This window comes from Triturus cristatus, chromosome 4_2, assembly GCF_964204655.1.
Source record: "Triturus cristatus chromosome 4_2, aTriCri1.1, whole genome shotgun sequence".
NCBI classification, from domain to species: Eukaryota; Metazoa; Chordata; class Amphibia; order Caudata; family Salamandridae; genus Triturus; species Triturus cristatus.
This window is the reverse complement of record NC_140586.1, coordinates 222,646,749-222,656,916: the sequence shown is the minus strand read 5'-3', so window position 1 is coordinate 222,656,916 and position 10,168 is coordinate 222,646,749. Positions and strand designations below refer to the sequence as shown.

The following is a 10,168-nucleotide window of genomic DNA, read 5'->3' as shown; positions in this document are numbered from 1 at the left end:
ATTCTGGGTGTGAGGTTTTGGTACAAGGACTTCATGACTAGCCCAAGGGCTATCTGAAGGCGCAATGACCCCCAGCTCCAGCATCTTTTAGACCTCTGTCCTGATGCAATCTCTGACATGGTCGGGCTGTCTGTAAATTTTGCTCTTCACAGGCAGGTTGTCACCTATGTTCACTAAGGAACTGTCTAGTCCATACACACAGGAATGACAACCAAAACAAACAACTGAGCATCATGAATACCCCTTTACCCACAGGGACCTTTCCGTGTAGTTCCTGCACGAACTGTTCTAACATCATTAAGGGACAAAAGATCACCCATAATGATGTACCCCATAATTTCAAAAAGATGGACAATTGTCGTACAAAAAATCTTATCTAATTAGTTATGTGCCCGTGTAATCTAAGGTACATTGAGGAAACATCTAGAGAAGTCAGAATCCGTATTAATGAGCACAAATCTGCAATTCGAACAAAAAAGAGAAATGCCCCCCTTATAGAACATTGGTTAAACAAGGGACATAGTATAGAACAACTTAGATGGTGCATAATAGAAATAATTGAAACAGATATACGAGGCGGAGATCTTGCTATAAAAAGTAAAAAACGTAAGCAATTTTACATGTCTAAATTCAAGACCTTTAAACAGGGACTGAATAGTAAAGAGGATTGGGAAAGAATAATCTAATATGTGACGTTTATCCTGGCACATCATTAGTATGACTTCGATATAACAATCGGTTATTTGTGATTATCTACGATCAACAATGAGTAATAATGATTAACAACATCTGATCTTGGACTTTATGTTTATCTGTTCCAAGATGGCTGCTGTAGTTTCTAATATGAAGAGATGAATTGCTATCTCCGTTTTGAATATACACCTAGTGAAGACATTAGCCAAGAATTGCTATCTCCGTTTTGAATATACACCTAGGGAAGACATTAGCCAAAAATAACTTTCAGTTAGTTTTGAGTAGTGATTCCCCAAAACGATTGCTGCAATATAGTAATGTGTTTAAATCTAGTATTAAAGTTGTAACTTCAAAATGGCCGCAAGATTTCACGGCAGTCTAGCTACTGTGACATTTGGCTTATTTTCATACGGACCCATACGGTTCCAAGATGGTTGTTGTAAGTTTGAAACGTTAAGCGATTAATCGGTATCTCCGTTATGGACATATACCTTTGTTAATACATTAGCTCAAAGCAACTTTTATTAAGTCTTTAGTAGTGAATGCTCAATATAAGTTTCGGAATAGAGTAAGGCGTTCAAGCCCAGGCACTATTGTTGCAATTTGAAAATGGCCGCCGTATTTTACGGCAGTTGAGCTATTGTTAAATTCAGTTTGTGTGTTTTTCATATAGACACAAATGTTGCTTTTGAGTTATTTGTTATCCAATAAATAGCGCTCCACTGAATACATATATACGGAGCAAATCTATTGTAAACAATACCGCTAATGAAATCACGTGACACGCATTGCGCTATTTAAACTGCCTCCCAAAACAGGACATTGATGTATCCTGACCCCAGAAGATGGAATCAGTACGTAGGAGCAGGGAGGCCGCGGTATTTTAAACAGGTGAGGACGCACCCCTAGTCCGTTAGTCCCTCGATATTAGATGCAGGCATGATATTAAGCTAGGATGTAAAGCAATGTTTTATAAAAAATAGTGTGAATATAGGCAGGTGCTAAATGAAATAATTCTAATAACATCTATAATGTAGTTTAGTTGGCAAAGGTATTATATCGAGTCAGTATAGAGAACCATGCACTAAACATTGGTGCAAGCATAAACATGTGATAAATAAATGTAGTTTGTTTGGCTATAAAATGCCGTATTACTCCCTATATGGTAAGCTTAAATAGTTGATTTATTAGTAGGTATACCTGCAAGTAAGCGATGTGTGGTCCTAAATTATGGATGTATAACGGGAAAAACAAGCTTAATTTTATTTTTCACACTATGTATAGTTAGTGGATGAAATACTTATTTTGCCTTGTTATACATATAAGAAGCTTTAGACAAGCCGTTGGTCTAAATGTTCTTTCTTATCGTTATAGATTTTATTAACTCCATTGCCAGCAAAAATCTGGAAATTGAATCAGGTAATCGAGCACCTATATGATTAAGATTTAGTTCTCTCATCCATTTTATATCAGATTAACACGTTATAAAAATATTGACTTCTCAGTGGGTTTTGCCGTCAAATACAAGACGTCACCTCACAGACCATGGGCGCAATCACGGCTGATCTGTATCAATGATAAAAAAGATACTGGTTTTTATAAGGTACATCAGGTCCTTTGGCCTTCATGCTGACTGGCTTCTCATATATTGTTACGGTAGCATAGTCTGAGCCCTTTATATTTCTCATTTATTTTAAAGATCCTTGACTTTCTTATTACACCGGTGGCTCCTACGAACACCCTCGGATTGAACTGTACCATATCAAAAGGTACGAGGTGTCAGTGGGGCAAATAAAGTTCAGCATAATGTTTTGTTTAGTTAAATACTTATATCTATATCTAGCATATATCACAGTGCTCTGATTTTAATAAACATTTTATACTTTTAGGTTATTACTATGTATAATTCCGTAGAAGAAAGGCTAGTTTCCCAATTGAAGAAGGGTTGATGCCTTCATAATTATAGTAGGTTTGTAGAATATCTATGGATCATATGTTTATTAGTAGTATATTAAGGTGCTTATGATGCACAATAACATAGTAAGTTGTAGGTTACCATGGTTAAATTGGACATTACTGTCAAACAGGGAACGTACTTGTTAATCGATTATGAGCACTGCTACTTGGTACTTAGAGTTTAATCGAAGAAGGTACCAATATGCAGATTATGTATTAATATATGAAGTTGGTGGTTATATAAAAGAAAATGCACATGATTGTTGAATAGGGAATGTATTTTTGATTAATTATGAGTACTGCTATTCGTTTTATAGAGCTTAACGCAACATTGTATTATTCAAAATTGTTTTTTAGAAAACTCGGTCCTGAAGAAGGTGTTTGATCCATGTTTCACTGAATCGCCGCGTCGACTACCTTGTAGTTTTCTCTTTTATATATATATATACAGAAAAAAGTGTTTTTGCACTATTTTTTGATTGCTTTGTAGTTTTCTATTTTTATATATAAAAAAGCGTTGCTGCATTATCTTATTTGTGCGTAATATGATATAATGCACATTCTGTACTCAATATGATGAAATTGTTATTTGTATTTGTGGAATTTTAATGGTTTTTAAGTTGCACAAAAATCAACTTCAAAAAATGTTTTTAATGATGAATAAAATTTGAACAACTTTTAATAACGTTCCCTTTTTGAATGTTCCATTCTTGATCACAGTATATGTTTTATAATTGTTATATAGGCATTGTGACTGGTTTTGCACCACACTACAATAACATATGATCCAAGTATGAGTTTCTAGTGGGACTTTTTAGTTTGTACACTTCATGGGTACACCTGGTGGTTTGACTGGGTGTCGGAGAAAAGAGACCAGTAAACTAATTGAGAACCTGTCTACACTCCACTTGCCGTTGATCACTGAGGCATTCTTCAAAGACTACTCCTTCAACTGATCCATCAACAGGGTACTGTTAGAGGAGATCAGGGAGAGGGTCGCTCCCTTCCTCCTGTCCCTCATCAGTAGCTATGAGCAAGCCCATGTCAGCCTTTTCAACAAAAGGTTTCAGGCGATTAACATGAAGTACCCTGTGGGGACTTCTTGGAGTACCTAGGTCAACTAAGTAGGTGACCTCACCTTACTTTTCCAGTATAGTGTGGGGGCTGCACTACTTGTCTTAGAAAGCTGCTGGGGCCACAGGCTCCAACCCCCATGCTTTCTGTCCTGGTTGGCAAACAGTCACTACAGCCTTTTGGTCATGCCAAGCTTTCTGAAGCTCCTGGCTGGCCTCAAGGTTTTTGCTGGCCTTCTTTGTGTACTCAGCCATGCAAGAACGCAGGCCCGGTACATAGTCTACTATGTCCTATTTAGAAGGCTTGCGAGGTTGCTCCCATCCTTCTTTAACTAGGCATAATGGACCCCTGACTGGATGTCCAAACAGAAGTTTAAATGGGCTGTAGCCCACCCCCTTCTGAGGAACCTCTCTGTAGGCAAAGAGAAGTCAAGGTAGTAAGACATCCAATTTTTGCCTCAGCTTTTCTGGGAGCCCCGTGATCATACCTTTGAGGGTCTTGTTGAACCTTTCAACAAGCCCATTGCCCTGTGGATGGTAGCTTGTGGTAAACTTATAGTTAACACCACACTCTTTCCACATAGCAGTGATGTATCTAGACATGAAGTTAGTATACCTGTCTAAAAAGACCTTCTTAGGGAACCCAACTCTGGAAAATATTCCCACGAGGGCCTGGCTACTACAGGAGCTGTAGACGTCTTAAGGCGAATAGCCTTTGGATATCTAGTGGCATGGTCCACCACTAATAGGATAAAACTATGTCCAGATGCTGTTGGAGGGTTTAAAGGAACCGCAAGGTCTATCCCTACCCTCTCAAAGGGAAGCCCAACCACTGGTAGTGGGATTAAGGGGGCCTTTGTAGTGCCACCTGACTTACCACTGGCTTGGCAGGTGGCACAGGAGCGACAAAACTCCTTGGTGTCTTCAGACATGTGGGGCCAGTGAAAGTGAGGGACACGCCGGCCCCAATTCTTGCTATGCCCAAGATGCCCTGCAATGGGAATATTGTGTGTTAGGGTCAATAGGAATCCTCTGAACTACTGAGGTATGACAAACCTCCTGGTGGCACCAGGCTTGGGGTCTCTACTCTCAGAATACAGAAGCCCATCTTCCCAATAAGTCCTGTGGGACCTCTGGCATTCCCTGCTTCCTCTAAAAATGAACAGATGATGGACGGAATGCTGAATTAATCAAACATTCAACCCCAGTCACAGATCTGGGTTAAATCTATCGTTTTTTTGCACGCCACGCCATTCCAGTTCAGACCCAGACATATGCAAATCAGTCTTGACTCTGTTCCCCATAGGATAAGACCAGCCCGAACTGTCAGGGCAGGTCTTCCCTGGACCAGAAACAAGCTTCCTGGGACCAGTTTTGGCGTAACACCCCTCATCAGCCAAGCTAGCTTGAATCTGGTGGTGTAGCGAACACGGGACCCACATCTGGGCATACCGTTCCCACTTAAGGCGGACAAATGCAAAAAGAACAGATGATGGACGGAATGCTTATTATATCAAATATTCACCTGCTGCTTGTTGTCTCAGTTGTTCAAGATAGGGGCAGGCCTGCTCCAGACTCAAGTCTTCCATGGAAGGTTCCCCTGCTCCCAGTAGCTCTGCCTTGTCAGGCCCAAGCTCCTCTGGGGCAGTTCCTTCCCAGGTACTGAGATCATCTCCCTCAGGAGACTAATTCTCACTGGGAGTTTGAGAGGAGGATACATCTTTACCCTTCCTGCTCCTTTCTATTAGAGTGTGGATAAGAAGTGCTGGATTTATTAGGTACTCTATTAGAAGGGTCATTAAAATAGACTATAATTTAAAAGTAAACAGCGCACCTCAGTCTGACACAGTAATAGTTGGTAGACTATGCAGACAAACAATTGCTTGTATAATTGTTTGCCAATAACTGAGCGGTGTGAATGGATTTCACAGGTATAAAATGCTCCATCTTAGTAAAGGAGTCAATTAATTTCTACAAGTGTTTGAGGCAGGTAAGTCAACAATAAAGCTCATTGACATGGTCCAACATGGTTGAGAGGGAGGACTAAAAGATCTACCCAATTTCAACATACATTTTTTACTTATAAAGAAATACCATAGGTTGCTTTTGGAACTTGCAAACAGCTCTTCAATTTGTTGATTATCAAGAGGGCCGGCTAAAGAAGCATTGTGACAACAAGCACTTAAACAACAGAACCTCTACTACAACAGCTCATCTAGGCAGGGAACAAAAGAGCCTGGATAAGGCACATTCTGGACTTGCATTCAACATGAGGCGCAACATGTTAATGAAGCATGTCATCTAGTGTGGGTAAGTGTTTCTGCTTTTTATTTCTTTATCAAAAAAGGTTTCATTTTTGGACTATTGGAACTATTCTAGTTGATCTCTCTTTTAGTTGGAAACTGGGTGTATGGGTTTAGAATTTTGATCACTTAGGCAGACTATAGCACACACATGTAGTTTCAGAATCAGTACTATCTGGCTAGAATGGACAAAGCAATTGGTATGAAAAAGGCATAATTTAGAATTGACAATACATTATCCAACACATATGTTTGGTGTGATGATATGCTCTGTATACTAAATTTCATTGGAAGCAGGCCCATTGCATTGCAGCTCTGAGACTAGTCTCAATTCAATAATAAACATTGATTAAATAAACATCCTGCCTTGGATTGCCCTCGCTTGATTGCAGAGAACTAATTAACATATATTATACCCTTACATTAAATGACTGAACAAAACCTTTGACATAAATTAAATGTTTTTAAAAAAAATCCAAGTGTTAATATAGTAACACCAAAACCTCCCTAAAGTAGTTGCATGCCTTATAAAAGTACCGGCATTGATCCCCCAAGCAACTAACGTGGTGCGTTGGAAGGTTCCTACAGTAGTGGCAAGTCTTTGTTAAGCGCCCTTAGCTCCCAAAAGGTGCTGAGCACCAAGCAGAGCTATGAACAGTCCCATTTAGCCTGTTGAATGCCCATTCATTATTGCCTTGGAACCCTTATTAGAAAAGCATAATAATAGTACAAAACAGATAACCATTGATTCCTATGAATACGAACTGCTTAGAAGGTGACATCATCGTCATTGTCAACAACCTAGAAAAATCTATTATTTACCTGCTGAGAGAAATCTTTGCATGTTCCACAATGTGTGGGCACAAATTCAAAGAAGGTAAGTCAGAAATACTTCTGCTTACCAAACTGCTTGAAACACAAAAAAGCACAAATCAGATTTAAATAAAACCCAACCAACATCAACAATTTGGGGATTTCTTATGCATACAGACTGTCTAACACGGTACACCAATTACAATAAACCCATTTTAGAAGAAATAAGACAAAAATCCAGAGGTGATCATGCTTAAATCTCTAGTGTTGGGCAAATGTCCCTTACTAAAGAACATAATTACCCTATCTGAATTAAAGAATCATCAAATAATGAGCTCTAACATACAAAAAGCAATTCAAAATAAATATTTATTAAAAGAAGATTAATAGAACTGGATTCAAATCAAGAAATCACCTCCACAACAACAATCCAAAGACTGCAGTCGTTCATCAGTACATGAAATGCACGTCAATTATCGTCAAAGAAAGCACCATATTAAAATCCATTAAAGTATGATCTGAATATCATAACCTTGGTATTCCTGAGCAAGCTCATTACCTAATCTGGCAGATAGCCTGAAAAAGTTCTTGTTATACCTCAAATACTTAATTGATCAGCTTCACTTTACTGAGAACCCTGTGGTCACCAGTTAAACTGCTTTGGAACAGCTTATAAAAGACTCCAACTGGCAATACCAAGTCAATAGGGCTACTTTGTAATTTATACTAATGCTCTGTCTTAACCTTTAATAGTACGGTTCGAAATCTCCAGTACGTTTATTTTTTACTTTTTATTGATATATCTTAACAAACTTGCTGACAGCAGATGACATTTGCAAATCTCATGTTGTACAGTTTACAAGGTAGCATAACGAGTGACAGGGTACAGATTTAAGTTACGTCCCAACTTTCAAGACAGCAAATTTACAAATAGCACTTCCAAGCCGCCCATGTGTTCCTGCGGCAGTCCCTGCAATTTAGTCGATTAGGTCAGGGTCTGAGGCCTCAGCTGGGGGGGGGGAGCAAATATTGCAGCGGAATGCGTTCCATCTGCCCCATATCCGTGCCCACTTATGGGAACAACCTCTGTGAATGAATACTGTCTTCTCTGCCACCATTGCCCTATCTAAGTCGTGACACCAGTGTTGGTGCAGGGGGGCTGCAGGCGCTCCCCAGTGTTGTGCAATATTCAGTTTGGCCAATGCGATCCCCAGAGTTGCCCAAGTCTGCGCTGCGTGGTTAAGGTCAGTCGGTTCCCAGATATTGAGGAGGCAGCGCCGGGGTTCTGGGAGGACCTCCACTCCACTGACCCTGGTGATGTTGGCCATGACCATTCCCCAGTATTTTTCTATAATGGGACAGTCCCATAACGTGTGGAAAAAGGGTACCCAGTTGCCCACAGCCCCTTAAACATAAAGGTGTCTCGGCCCGTCTGATCTTATGAAGCGTCGTCCTAGTGTAATATGTTCTGTGCAGTATTTTCAGTTGCACAAGTTGTAGTCGGGACGGGATTGCCACCTCCCGTGGGGATGCTAGGGCCTCCTGCCAGTCTTGATTGTCCATGTCCCCCACTTCTGTCCGCCATTTCTGTCTCAAGGTGCGTGTTGGATCTTACTGGTTATTCATCAGTTTACGGTATGTAAGTGAGATGCTTTTTAGGTCTCGCTGAGTCAGCACGCATGCGCTGCTCGGAGAGACTTTAGTAGGTGAGTTTTCAAAGTGCTGCTGGCTGGTGACAAGCTTGTGTTCACGCGAGCGTGCACGCTCGAACCGCCAGCCTTCAGCAGCACTTTGAAAACTCACCTACTAAAGCATGTCTTGTAGCGTATTTTCTTTACGTTTGGTATAATTGCGGCACCCGCACTTTACTTTTAATGTTATAAGTAAAGTGCGGGTGCTGCGATTATACCAAAAGTAAAGAAATAGATGGTTTTTTCTATTGCTTTACTTTTGGTATAATCGCGGCACCCGCGCTTTACTTTTAATGTTATAAGTAAAGCACGGGTGCCGCGATTATACCAAAAGTAAAGAAATAAAAAAAACATCTATTTCTTTACTTTTGATATAATCGTGGCACCCGCGCTTTACTTTTAACATTAAAAGTAAAGCGTTGGTGCCGCGATGCTTGTCTCCTTAGCTGTTTGTCTTTGTGTTGTCCGTGTATGTTGAAATGCAACCTTTGAGCTTCCCTCAGCACAGTCCCTTCTTATGTCAGGCCAGCTCTCCATATCCGGGGGCGCTCAGAGGCGCGTGCACATTCCCTTTAAAGCGCTGCTTGTTTCTCTGGATTCCAGTGACTGGTATGAGTGCACAGCCCACCGAATGTAAACCACCTCTTGTTTCAGCTTCCATCCATAGGAGGTAGTGAAGTGGAGCAGTCTAGGCATGCTTTTTTAATTGTATTTATTATATATAAACAATAGTCTTTTTTTTCTTACGTTTACTAAGGAGCATACAAGTCTTGCAGTAAAATGTTCTGTGATGAAAGATGCAGCATCATTCAAATGAGGCTCATTGATGGAAACCGAACTATAATAACTAATCAACTAACCCCCCCCTCGGTTGCTCACTGTTCAAACACAAGCTGTCACAGGTATGATAATACAGATTCCTCCCTCATTTCTCTTTTATGTAGATATGTCATCTCCTCCATCCTCACAGCCCCCACCATAAACTACATCCATCTATGAACACAGACCATAGGCTCTTATTCTAGGACGCCCAGACAGGTTTGAAAAATTTTCCATGTGCAATCGAACTAGCCCAAGTAAGTCAACCGGGCGGATAAACTCTATGCAAGGGTACTTCATAGCTCCGCGCCGTGCCCCAGAACCAAAGTGTGCCTTTTACGTGTGATGGCGGTTTAGCAACTCGAACACACGCAACATGAAAAGCGCACAATACATTTGAATGTCTAGTAAGTTCTTATTCATTTTTTTAAAAGGTCGTTATATTGCGTGCTCTTGGTGGAGTGGGGAGGTGTGTAAAGACACATATGAGAGTGCCACTATGTAGGCTGTACTGTTTGGGCTGAGCAGTGACACTATTAGTGCAAGCTTCCCAATCAAGGAGGGGGCAATGCCCCTCATGCCTGGAAACAGCTGGGCCTCTGGGTCCTCGCCATTGAGTCCAGGCTGGTCCTATTTCTTTATAGCTGTCCACTTCCTTTTCCTCTTGCACAACACAAGCAGGAAGTTTCTCTATACTGTGGCAAGAGATGCCTTTGCGGCGCAAGGAAAGCCGTTTTGTTTGTTGTATCTTGGCCTTAACAATTAACAGACTTCAAAAATCATGGCCGGTCTCGAAGCACGTAGTCCATTCAAGCTGCTT

The 10,168-nt window shown here is 40.7% G+C and overlaps 1 long non-coding RNA gene across 1 annotated transcript; it reads left to right on the top strand.

Annotated features, from left to right (window-relative positions):
* The first annotated feature begins 1,530 nt into the window (after positions 1 to 1,530).
* On the top strand, positions 1,531 to 3,067 carry LOC146833466 (uncharacterized). Its single transcript, XR_014960242.1, has 4 exons — positions 1,531 to 1,584; positions 2,068 to 2,112; positions 2,393 to 2,462; positions 3,007 to 3,067. It is a non-coding gene; the product is annotated as an uncharacterized LOC146833466 (long non-coding RNA).
* Positions 3,068 to 10,168: the final 7,101 nt, after the last annotated feature.